The sequence below is a fragment of the Pipra filicauda genome, unplaced genomic scaffold, assembly GCF_003945595.2.
Source record: "Pipra filicauda isolate LSUMZ 115617 unplaced genomic scaffold, ASM394559v2 scaffold101_size5749837_pilon, whole genome shotgun sequence".
Classification (NCBI taxonomy): domain Eukaryota; kingdom Metazoa; phylum Chordata; class Aves; order Passeriformes; family Pipridae; genus Pipra; species Pipra filicauda.
Window position 1 is genome coordinate 4,047,522 of NW_024103452.1, and position 13,551 is coordinate 4,061,072.

The following is a 13,551-nucleotide window of genomic DNA, read 5'->3' on the forward strand; positions in this document are numbered from 1 at the left end:
CAATTTAATTCGTGCCCTGGATTACTAGTGGTTTTGTAAAGTTTTCTTTTTAGTTTTGAAGTAAGTTTAGGTTCCACACAATGTAGATAGATTAAGAAGTGGAACCTGAATTATTTTGAAATTGTATCCTATCTCACTAATAACTTCTTAGAAATTTTGTCTCAGCAAAGGAAAATGGATTGATCTACACATATGCACCAAAAAAAAAAAAAATCAGCTCAGCCATTACAGAATGCAGACATGTTGATAGCAAAATATGGAAGTATTTTATCTGAGTTTAATAAGGGATGAATAAAAAAAAATAATAACCAATTCACTCTTCTGCCTTTGCAGGCAAGGACAGCATTTCTGCAAGCATTAACTGTTTTTAATTAAAAATGTAATTTCTTTTAAAATAAATGCTAATTCACTCAGATAAGAAGTCATCAAGATTAATTTTAATTAGGAGTTTATAAATCAGTATTTTCTCTGTTTATTCTAATATGGCATCAACAAACTGTAAAAGTTTTTTAAAAAGGTGTTGATAATCCCTTTTTTCTGCTCCTGTTACCTAGCTTTAGCAAATTACAATACGCAGCAAATCATTTGCCATGGAACTTTAAAGAAACATTTGCTACCTTTTCAAGTGTCATTTCATCTCTTTCATTTTCTTCATCTAAATTCCATCAACTTTTTCATGTTTCAGATTGCAATAAAAGCAATTTAATCTTTTCAGCTTCCCATGGCCTTTTCCCAAACCCACGTTGTGCCAACAAATCAAAGGAACTAATTTTCTCTTGCTCACTGTGTACTTATAAGCAAAGACAAATTAATCATCTACAGTAGGTCTAGTTGGCTAATAATTTATATTGTAAAATCAGTGTAATAACACCGCTATTTCCCCCTCCTGAACTGAAATAGCAATCGCAGATGGTCGAGCAGTCACAGATGGTCACTGGTATTGGGAAGTGCTATTAATAACAAAATCATTAAAAGCTCTATAAAAATTTATGTAATTAATATTTTCAGATGATAGTTAAGCTGCTGATTAATAAAGCCCAGTGTCAGACTACTAAGCATTTTATAAAAAAACCCCCATATCTTGTTTTTATATCTCTGTCTATATCTAAAGAATCCTAGACTAATAAACATTACAGGAAGATTTACCACTTGCTCTTGAAAAAGTATTGATAACCTGTAGTTCTCAGTTGCTATTCTCACAAAAGGCAAGTCTTAATTACTTTTACTTGATATTTATATTGGGACAAGAAAAAATAAATTTGTTTTAGTACTGTAATAAAATGTGTGGCTTTTTCTTCCTCCTGGATATTTTCATCATCACTTATGTTAGCATGCTACATGGGAACTGTGATAGTAGATTGAAGGGAAGTTCACCTCTAGTATTTTGATGGACAACTTTAAAGTAGCTGTTATTAGTTTTTGCACTTCTTTTTAATTTGTTAAATAACAGGGAAAAGAAAAAGACAAGATAGGGCTGATCTTTGCCAAATTCTAATCTCTTTATCAAATTTTTGGGGAGTGGAAGGGAATAGTTGTACTGTCTAGTCCTATCCCTGTATTTTTGGTCCTCATAACACATTTATAAAGCTATACTCATTTTACATTCAAAGTACCCAAAGGAAAGATGGGGCAGAAACCTTCATGAGACTACTCTGGAGTCGCAGAAACTTATCAAATACAGGAAGGCGTTCTTACACCTTACAATCACTGGTTAAAGGTTAGGTTAGATGTCAGACAGGTGACCTCAGCAAGCTCTCTAATCGAAGAAGCCATGAAGTTTTCTACCATATTTTATCACATTTTCCATCATCTTAAGTCTAATCAGTTTACTCTAGCTATCTACGATCACCCTCACTAATTTTTAAAAATCATTCTGTGTTTAGCAAATCATCACTCTAAATGTTGACTGTGAATCTCAAGAACTAGAATTAAATTATTCTGTTTCTTGTTTCACCATAGCATCCATACAAACGTTATTATCTTATTGTTGATCCTTGTATAATTTCACACAAGTCTGGGATATCCCTTCAGGATGGACTTAATGATAATCAGATCTGCTTTGAGGGAAATCTGACCTTGTTAAAATAAGTCCAAAGCTTGTGATTGAGATAAAGCTATAGAGATGTTCTCCCCAATATTACAAATTAAAGAATCAAGGAACAATCTTCTCCCCTCCCCCATTTTTTAAACTTAACAATGTTTTGAAATAAAGACAGGAGAAAGAGTCCTCACTTTTGCAGTTCAACAACAAGATAACATCACAGTGAGGAAATCAAAACACTGAGCTGAAGGTTGCATGCAAAGAGATTTAGCAAAACCTCCCTTTTCTGCCTTGCCAATACAAATTAGTCTTGATGTGCGCTATCTTCTGCGTTTTAATTTATAGAGGTCATCCAGACAAAGGCTTGTGAACCCTCTTAAAGTGTGTGGTGACTTTGGAATAACTCCTTTGAGATGACCATCCTATTCCTTGTGAATCTTTGTAAAAATACCTTTTTCTACCTATTTTTGTCTTTTCCAATTTGCTGTAATTGCAGACAAGGTCAGAAAGACTCGAACCCACTACAAGAATCAGTCAAGTACTAGGAAATACTCCTATTTTCTGCTTCATGTTCTAAAGAGATAGTTTATTTTGGAGGACTGAATGGCTCAGGATATCTGTGATGAATTTCTACCTCTAAATACTGTTTTTGATTCTAGTTACTCCATCTTTCTTGTCCTCTCCTCAAATGAATTTTTGATTATGCTATGCTGCTGTTCTTGCATTCTCCCCACTCTCCATTCACATAGCCATGCTTGGATATTAACTTCATTTGCTCAGAGAACTGAGGTTTCACACTTGAGTATACAACTTTTACATACTTGCACGTTTGATTTTTAGTAGTAGAAGTGTAACCCTCATTATTCATTGTTCTTTTAACATTTTCTGTGATCATGACACAAGCAAACTTCAAGTTATTCTCCTGTCCTCTTTAGAGCTGACAAAAAATAGACCTGTATTTATAATTTTTTTTTGTATGAGTAGGAAAAAATCCTGCAAATGATGTATACAATATGCATACATGTATGCATATGCACAAAACCAATTACAATTGTGATGACAGCATCCTTATTAGTTTGCCACCACTAGACAATGTAGTCTGCGTGGTGATGTCAGACTTACAGTCTGTGATGCTGTGAAAAGCAAAGGTAAAGTGAGTCAGAGCTGAGACTACTCCTCTGCCACAATCCCTTGAAGACTCAACAGCATGGTGGAAATCCTGTTCTACACTGTAAAGGAACAAAAACTCACTCTCTGCAGGCCTAGATTTCCTGAAGCATTTGATGTTGATTTGCAACACACTTGAAATGTCAGTAGGAAGTTTGCTGTACCCTGGTTTTTCTGTTACCAAAAAAAATGAAAATAATATTTTTGTCTTCAAACAAGGACCATGCAGTCAATAAACTTGCTTGGAAAACTCACAACTAGCATCAGTTTGAGAGACAAACACATATGTATTAAAAAAAATTACTGGGAATAAACTTTGCATCTGATGTCAGGTAGTGAAGGGATAGAAATTATTCTCCCAGTCAGGAAGAAAGATCACTTAAGGTGGGGACCAATGCACGTTGTTAAGGCAGCAATGGAATGGAAGGTGAAGCCTGTGTTGTAGCTCTGTGTGTTCCAGCCATCACAGCTTGGATTTTTCATGTAACAAAAACCTTCCCAAATGCAACCCCTCAAAAACCCCAAAAAGTAAATACTGCAATTGTAATGAAGCCATTCTACTTATAAAGTTTTGGAATGTATTACTCAGTATTACAGCATGTGCTCTTCATTCTTAGAAATGCATCAGAAAGAACAGCTAGAGATTCTGGCATTTAATTATTTTAAACTTTTAATTTACTAGAAAGAATTCATATAATTCTGTTATCATTTATCAAAGACCTCTCAGTGATTTAACAGTATCTTTAAAATTGCTTGAAAATGAAACCTAATTTCTAAGGATACTAATATAATACTCTAGTATTAGATTACTTCATTGTAAGTATGGAATCCTTAACTGCATCTTCTTGTAGGATGGAGGCAAAGGTACTGAACGATGTTTTGTAGCTTATCTCAAGCAAAGAAATAGTTTCTCATCTAAATTTTTATGGACCTTTCTGGACTTTATTATTTGGTAATGACTGACCAGCTTTGGACCAGCTTTGTTAACTCTTGGTAAAAAACTTTAGAGCAAGAATATCGAGAAATTTCTCTCCACTGCCAAAGGCTGACAAAGGGTCACTTCTACAGCATGAAGAACCACAGAGTGTGGGAATCCACAAGGGTAAAACAGGTAAAGGGAAGCAGACCAGTTGTGCAAGGTAAGCAAAATATATTAAAACATGTATTTATAAAAGCTAGTCTCATCAACTAGTGTTGAGAATGGACTAGTACATGCTCTGAACACATTCTAAACATCAGTAAAACCTTATTCTACAACCAGTACTGCCTTGGCTTATGTGCCATTGCTGGCAAGGGGAATGGAAGATTAATTTGATGAGCTGGGTTTGGCCTTGTGTATGGGAGTGAAATACCCTGCTTCATGAGTAATATACTAGAGCTATCCTTTAATGCAACTCCTGTCTTTTTCTTTTCTGCAAGTATATTGCTCTGGGGACTGAGCAGTCAGGCAGAAAACTAGTTTCTAAATCACTACACAGTAGCACTGAGATGCCAGTCAGTCTGATTTTCTCTCTCTCCTTTTTTTTTTTTTTTTCCTCACTCTTTTGGAGACCTGTAAAGATAAATTTCTCTTCTGTTAGGCTCAATATAATTTTTTTAGAAATAGTCTATTCCAAAACAATAAGAATTTTTCAGATTTTTCTTGCTTTCCTTCATGTCAGAGTCACTTATTCCTCAGATGAGCACTTTTGTACTTTCCATCTTTTTGCTCCTTTCATTTTCTCTGTGAAATTGCTTGAAATTGCCATTTTCACTTCAAATGCAAGGGGAACAGCATAGTGCACTTCCTAACAGCTGACGTGATGTGAGATATCAACTTCTTTCCTCAGTTAAACACATAAAAGGCGATATGCTTCTTTTGATCTTGAGGGGAGAAAGGAGAAATTTAAAGGAAATTTGATATGCAAACTACAGACATATGTGGCTCTTACACAGTGATTTTCAGAGAGACCTAAATCTATGTTTCATCTACTTTATGAGAGCAGACATAATAGTTATTCCCAGTTGTTTGCACACAAGACATAGTTTTACACAGACTAACTGATTTGTGATTCATTTGGAACAGGACTGACAACTTTTGCCTGTAAGGGCAATGGGGCAATTCCCTCCTCAGTTTCTAAAAATTAGAAATAGCATTTTAAATCAGCAGGAATGCATCAGTGGAAAATAAGTTTGTGAGGAAAATGAAATCCAGTGTTTTGAAACTTTGACTTTAAATACTGTACTTGGAACAACACTCCATGTATGTGCATTTAACAGATCTTAGACAACATACACATTATGCACAAGCTTATGTTTTAATTTCCTTACCTTGTATCTATAAATCATATCTATACTGTTTCCTTCTCCTGCTCACTGAAGACTTAGTACAATTCAACACTGCTAATAATTTTTTTCTTTTGTAGCTTAAGTCTTATATAAAAGGGAAATATTTCTGGCTAACTCACAGTAACCTTTAAAACTCATTTGAAAACAATTATTTTCTTTTTTTATTCCTAATTTCTTTTTCCATCCATTATTCTTTGCTATTTATCTTTGCAACCATATTACTTATCTTTGTAAGGTGTTCTGGGATATCAGTTTATATAAGAAATTCACTGTCCAATTATTTAAAATGTATACAAATTACATGTATCTCAGTTACTCTCCAATGGGGAAAAAAATCTCTGGCAGATCAATTCAGACAATGGGTATCTGTAAAGGATAACAGAAAGAGTCAAATTGTCAGAGTAGAGTATTGCTTCTGCACTGAAACCTCTGTAGCAAATGGGCTCAATATTTTTCTCACTATTCAATTTCTGAAAAAAATAAAAAAAAAGGAAGGAAAAATAGGGAAATGGAAGGGAAAGGGGGAAAGGAGAGAAGAGGGGAAAACCCTGTCCTCAAAACAAAGGAATATGGTCCAAATTTCTTTGAATGACAAATATAGATTTATACTTTGCTATAAGAGGCTTGAAAACATTGCAGGAAATATATAACTGCTATGTAGGCAATACCTACTGATGCTTCCTAAATGCTTGTCTTTATAAGCTTTATTCTAAGATATGTTAAATATCCTTAAATGTTTTATTTATATATGAATATACTAAAATATATCAAGGGACTTAGCAAAAAGAAAACACTATTCCACCATTTCTACAATACTGTGTTTTCAGTATCAACTCCAGTTAGCACTCTGAGTGCTACTTCAGTGCTAGTCCAGGACTGAAGCCTGATTCTGATAAAGAATTCAAAATAAATATCTTTGTCTGTGAATTAAAATCTTTTGCCATTTGTAAATTACTTTTAAGAAGATAGTCCAATTTTTGTTTAAAACAAAAAGGATTAAAATTAATGGCTTTTTCTGTACGTTATCTTCCTCATGACTCATGAAAATTTCTGAGGAGGAGGTTTCTGAAGCATATTCTGCTTTGACAACTCAAAAGATTATGAAACAAATGAGAAAACAGAGGATAAGGTATATAGCAGTCTAGGTACTGCATAACAATAGTTTGAACAAGAGAAAGGTTTACTATCTGGAGAAAGACTAATGGCAAAGCCAGAATTGCTCTAAGGCAGTTGCTTAACAAGATTAAGACAAAGCCTGTAGATTCATAGTGACTGTGTACAATACTATAACACTGCATGCTACACTGCAACGTAATTAGTGTTTCTTTATCAATCATCAGTTCTTTTTTTCCTCTCTGTTGTTTCACTGACGTTTTTAAAGGCATTTTACATAAAAACAGACTGCAAATACACAGTACTTCTCTGTCTAACCTGTGGAAAGTTATCAAAAGTTCTGTGATGCGAGTGGACAACTCGATGCCTGTGCTAGGTTAAGATACAGACATTGTTAGCACACGATGAGCTCTGTCTCCAGCACAGCCCATTTTTATATTTAACTAAATAATGACAAAGAACTGTATCTTAGTAATATATTCTGATACAGAGACAATGTGAGTCTCTATTGGTAATTGAAAACAACTCTGTTAAAGGATATCAAACCAAAATATTAAATGTTAGCTTTGGGTTTTGTTAATCATGAAGCTATTTGTGGCAATAGAGAAAAACATCACTCAACTTTATCTTCAAATAAAAAAAATCTTGGAATAAATCTTTCTTCATGTAATGAAATAGCCTTAGCATGGGCTCATCCACTCATAGAAATCAATAATACATTGTTTCTTATCATGTATCACACAAATCTTTATCTGTCATTCCCCTCAGTCAGAATAATATATTTGATTTGAAACTCAGATTTCATCTATGGAAAATTTTACTGGATTATAAAGAATATTTTCCCAGTCAATGAGAACATACTTTAAATTCTCTTGCAGTCTACCCAAGAATCCTGGCCAGATAATACTGGTGAGAAAAATTCAGAACAGTTTATACTTATCAGTATGATATGCATATGCTGAATTAACACCATCTGTTTTCAACTGATATCAGGCTACTTTGCAAACTTTCAGCTACAATTAAAAAAAAAAAACCACAAAAAAAGCCCCGAAACAATCAACACCAAAACACCCTCTATCTCTGAAAGAAAGGAAATATTAACCTTGTTTTACAGGAAAAAACACACAAATAAAAAAGGTGTGAGAAAATCTTGGTTTTTTCTGCCTCTCTTTCACTCCAGAATTTCTCCAAAGAATGGTAGCTGACGAGACACCACATGCTGCACCACAGCCCTTGTTTATTCACAGGAGTGAGGATTCATCTGCCCAAGCACAGGCATAATGTGCAGTCAATCTGAACTAGTCCTCCAGAGTACTGAACTGAAAGAAAATGCAGTTTTTCTTCAGCTCACACAATAACACCTGTGCCTCTCACAGCCTGTGGAAACAGCTGCATGTAACAGAGATGTTACCTGTAAATGACTCAAGACAGAGGGGGTTAGTCCCACTCCTTGCAACTAGAGCAGATTCAGCTCCTACTTTTGGCTCCTCCTGCAAGGTCTGTTTTGCAGCAGAGTTTTAATCCTTTTCTGTGTGCAGGAGTCTCGGCACCTCTGCAGTTCTTCAGAAATGACACCTCTCCTCAGCAATTAAAGGCTCTGGGATTGGCTCAGTTTGATTGTTCAGGCAGTATTTATTTTATTCTGCACTCATGATGTTTTACTTCCCTAGTCTAAGATTAAAGATGGCGCAGTGAGCAGAGCCCTTATTAATCACTTTCTCTAAAATGTGGTTCACGCTGGGGAACAATGGCCATATAACTGCTGCTGTAAGGCACAGATTAGACAAACTCACCAAGTGCCTACCTGCTTAATTCAGGTCTTTCTATATCCATCACAGTTAAACCTTCTATTTGTCTTTTCTGCTCAGCCCTGGCTTCATCCGTACTGCTGAGCACCTGTAGAATAGCCTGCAGCAAATTTTTTCCCACTCTTTCGAAAAGTGCCTTAGAATTACCAATTCAACACATTCTGCTGTAGGAAAAGACTTCTTTCTCTGCTCTTTGTCATCTATAGCTCCATAAGGCTTTTCAAGAGCTGTAACGACCAATAGTCCTCCATAGTGGATACACAGTAGACAAAATCCCAGTATTACACACTATTAGAATAGCAAAGAAACAAAAGGAAGTTTGTGAAACTCTCCTTGGTTGCTGATACCTGCCTTCTAGGCTTCATTCCATTCCAACAACCCACTAGCTTTCCGGTCTTGCAGTAAACTCTGCATAATCCCCTCTACGTCAGCTGGACAAGTTGATTTCTCCATCAGTCAGGCTGTGAGTTCATTTCTCTCTCTTCTCTGCAGTTTCTCAGTGTCTCCTTAAAACTTTCTTCTGCCTGAAACTTTTGTTTCCCCTCTCCCTCCATACCTCATTTTCCAAAGCATAAGAATTCCCCCTAAAATACACTCAGTTGATCCCAGGGCAGGCGTAATCCTCACCCCTTTTAAAGAAATGTAACTGAACCTGACAACAAACACACAGAGTAGATCATCTGCCACAGATGGCTAAGCTTATGAAGTGTGAAAACTACTCACAGTATGTCCAGATTTTCCATTACACTTTTTCTACAGCGAGAACCTGTACTAGCCAGACCACACAAAATTCCATATTCCTATTCCTATTCTAAGAATGGCATTTCCAGTTTGACACAAACCCATTTCCAAGTGACACAAACTAAACAAAACCAAATTAACCTCTCCTTCCACTCCACCCCAAACCTTCAAAAAGCCAATGTTTCAAAGAAAGCATTAACACTTGAATAAATATGTACAGAAATTTGCTATACTGATACAAAACAGAACATCATCTCAAGACAAAAGTCTTTTAAAATATATGAAACCATTTTTTTTCAAAGTTTATTTTTTTATTTTGCTTTGTTTATTTTTATTTTTGTTTGTTTGTTTACTTTTATGTGTATTCTACTCTCTGTTGATACTACACCAGACTTAATCCATGGAGTTGGGAAAGAGCTGTGTGAGTATTTAAAACCAGACTGGATATCAACTCCAGCTCTTCACCAAAGAAATCCAGACATGATGCTCAACTCAGTCTTGATTAGCTCAATGGGATAAAACTGGGATAAAGTTCTGATTTTTAGAGCATTCTCTGCCTTCTTTTTTTAAACATAAATGGAGATAATATTTATATCTGATTGTTCTAGCAATTATTAAATACAATTTATATTAATAACACTGAAATCTACATTGATTTTCAGAGGAGGAAGTGTTCCACTCCTGAATAAATTACATCAGATGACAGCCTTGCATGCAATGCGATATTTAATCCAACTGTATAGGGCTGAGGAAGAAGAAAGCAGTAACCTTTAATGAATTTTCTTCCTACTATTTTAATAGCAATTACACTATTTTAGAATCATGACCTTCCTCTTCCATTCTGCTTATTGTGGCAAGCAGGACAGGAAGATAGAAATTTGGCAAAGCTTACTTTTAAACACTAATGAAGCTAAAAATAAAGAGAAGGCAGCAAAAAATCAGAAGTTAATGTGAAAGATGAGCCATTTGCAGTTTCTAAACATACATATATAAGAAAAAAAAAAGGAGAAACAGAATTTAAAGTAACAGCAGTGTTTCAAGACATGACATAAAAATGAAAATTCTTATGGTTGACCTGGAATCTAGGACATACTTTCTTCCTCCTCATATTCAGATTTCCTATTATTCTTGTTCCAAATCACTCTTTGTCCACTGCTGCCACAGGTCAAAATAAATCTAAGTAAAAAGTAGCTCTACTTGATTATATACGTATGGACTACACTAATTACCCTAAATGTGCACTGTAAGTAAGACAGTGAGTCTTACTACAGAAACATGGGAAATAACCAGTAAAAGTTGTTCACAAGGTGATTACACACTTGGGTTGGTTCTCTCCTCTGTTGTTTTTATGTGTTTTTGTCACTGTTTTAAAATTTCTAGTGACAGTTATGATTCTGAAGTTGATCTTACAGAGGAAATCCAGACTTTACAAAAAAAAAGAAATAATTAAACCCAGAAATGTATGTAATCATCTAAATGCACACTCTAGACCAGCAGAAGAAGGGCTGAAAAATTAGTCCAGACAATCCAGAACTAATGGCTACTGAATATATTAGTGGCATCTTATCTTCAAAAAATACCAGACTTTACAGTCATGTCATTCCATATTTTTTGGATCCAGACATATGAATAAAAAGTCAAATGATTGTTTTGAAGTCTCAAATAGCCTGATGTTCACTGTGAGCTACAGCACTCTAAGGCACAGTGGTAATGATACATCTTCTTACAGACAAGAAACAACAGTATTTATGGGCTGAAAGCAGAACTGTTGGGTGCAAGTGTGATTTGTCAAAGATGTGCTCCCAAAGACAGAAAAAGGAAGAAATGACTAATGTTTTTTAGCTGGTGAGGATATCAGAAGGAAACATTGCTGTAGACATAGACCTCCAACACAATAAATGTTTGAGAAAACAGAATCAGTGAGGGCTTTAGAGTATCAAGATAAACAAGAAAAGAACAGTTATTTGATAATATTTAGTTGGAAAACAAAAAAAAATGTCTAAGAATGAAAAGGGTTCTTCTAAATGTTCATTGCACAATGTCAACTTTAGCGAGGTTTATAAGATTCAGGTAGGGATGCACTCCATTATCCCCAAGGTAAGAACTACTATGGAAAAAGGTCCTGACTTTTCACAAACAGTAAGTCAAAGGATGGAAAGGCAAGAAGCACAGATTTTAATCAGTTATTTTTGAAAGTCACCTTAGTAACAGGCTATATGTTTAATAGCACTGTAGAGATGAGGAACACCTGCTGGAAACACTATATACCTGGATGTTAGATAGTGTTTGATGTGGGGAAAATAGTTTTATTCATTAGTTCACCTATATAAAGTCAATGGGTGCAGAGTTTTTGTTTCAGTTTTTCTCATTTCCAGTCAAATCTGATTTTGTGCAAATCCAAAGATTATTATCGTTTAAGAGCAACTAGATCTAAATGAGAAACTTAATAAAATTATTTCTATTTCATATTTTGTAAATTGTGAGTAATTTTTGTATTAAGTTGGTATTATTTAAATAAATATTTTATGTTATTTAATCAAAGCAGCATCTCTTAGCTGAAATATTTCGATCCCTCAACAAAGTTACTTTTTAAAAGGGTCTCAGGTTTATTAGCTATGTATTTATTTACCTCTGAGCTCAGGCCGACAAAAGGTTTAACATCAATCAATGCACTGATTTTAGAGATCTGAACAGATTAGGATGGTGATCATCAAGTCATCCCCTATGATGAACATTGCTTTTATTTAATTCCTAAATCATTAAGCAAAGGCATATAGTGCCTTCAGAAAGCTTCATGAAAGAGTTTGGCAAAATAAACCCTTGAAGAAAAGTATAAAGATCAGTGTTTACAGAGCCATAGTGCTGTGCTCTCTCTTATACGGATCTGAATCATGGGTCATCTACCACCACCACCTGCGACTCCTGGAACGCTTCCATCAGCGCTGCCTCCGAACAATCCTAAACATCCACTGGTCAGATTTTGTGACCAACACATCTGTTCTAGAGCAAGCAGCTGTCACAAGTATTGAGGCCATGTTACTGAGAACACAGCTGCGCTGGGCAGGGCACGTCTCCAGGATGAAGGACCACCGCCTCCCTAAGATCCTGCTTTATGGTGAACTTGCCACTGGCTGCCGCATGAGAGGAGCCCCGAAGAAAAGATACAAGGACTCCCTGAAACAACATCTCAGCCTTGGCCATATTGATCATCATAACTGGTCTACTCTGGCCTCCAATTGGAAGGTCTGGAGGCACACTATCTATAACGCAGCTGATGCTTTTGAGAAAGCACACAGGATCACTCTCGAGGAGAAAAGACAACGCAGAAAGAATCATGTCTTGCAGAATTTACCACCTAAGGAGTCTTTCTGCTGTGCCTTTTGCAACCAGTCATGTTTATCTTGTATTGTCCTTTTAGCCACCAACGCGCTTGTAACAAACGTGGGTAGAGCCCTTCCCAAATCTTCGTTCGCGAAGCCTAGCCACGATGAAATCATCAAGTCAGGAACCTCAATGCTTTTACTTCATTTTCAGATGACAGTATTTATGTTCATAGATTTTTGATAAGTCTAAAAAACAAGAAGCTTTTTATAAGTATTACAGAACCTGCAATACTTACAGCACCAGCTGTTTGTATTTCATCTGGAAATATGAAGTCCTTTAATTCTCAGATTCTTCTTCTGAAGGCTCAGGAAACATTCTAGTACTGTCCTGTACATAGAGCAGTCAGGAGCCAGGCTGGCTGAATAGTGAAGATTATCTCAAGTGACAAATCACTGATGGCCTTTACCTCAGTACTATCTATAAAATCTGCGTATTAGTGTGCAATTCCTTACCATGTTTTTTGAACATCAATTTACACATAAACACTAAGTACTGAATTAATGATGAAAATTTTTGAATCTGCTCTGCTCTCTTTCAGGAAGCTATTAAATGACTTTGTATCAGTTGATGATCTCATTTTTTACTGCAAATATATGACTCAGTTCCTGTCATGGAGAAGAGGTTGAATAAGATGGAGTTTGATCTGAAATTGTGTTTCAAATTCTATCCTCATAAAACTATTTTCCAATTGTTAAACTGCATGTGAAAAAAAACCAAAATACCTGAAAACCTTCAATTTGTTCTTCAGTCTATTCATTCCTTCTGTATGACCAGCTCAGGAGAAACTATAAAGCATTGATTTAAATTTGTTCATTCTCACTTTGCCACTATATTTCCAAACTATATTTAAACTTTGAATATTCTGAACTGCAGGAAAAATATTTCTAAACATATGTATTTAAAACCACTTTGAATTTTAATAGTAAATTATTAGCAATCCTATACTTACTGCAGAAAAACTCGCAACTG

The 13,551-nt window shown here is 35.4% G+C and overlaps 1 protein-coding gene across 11 annotated transcripts in view; it reads right to left on the reverse strand.

The window, feature by feature from the left end:
• The window catches only part of PCLO (piccolo presynaptic cytomatrix protein), a 340,916-nt gene that overhangs the window by 154,057 nt on the left and 173,308 nt on the right, over nucleotides 1-13,551 (reverse strand). The window lies entirely within an intron of this gene.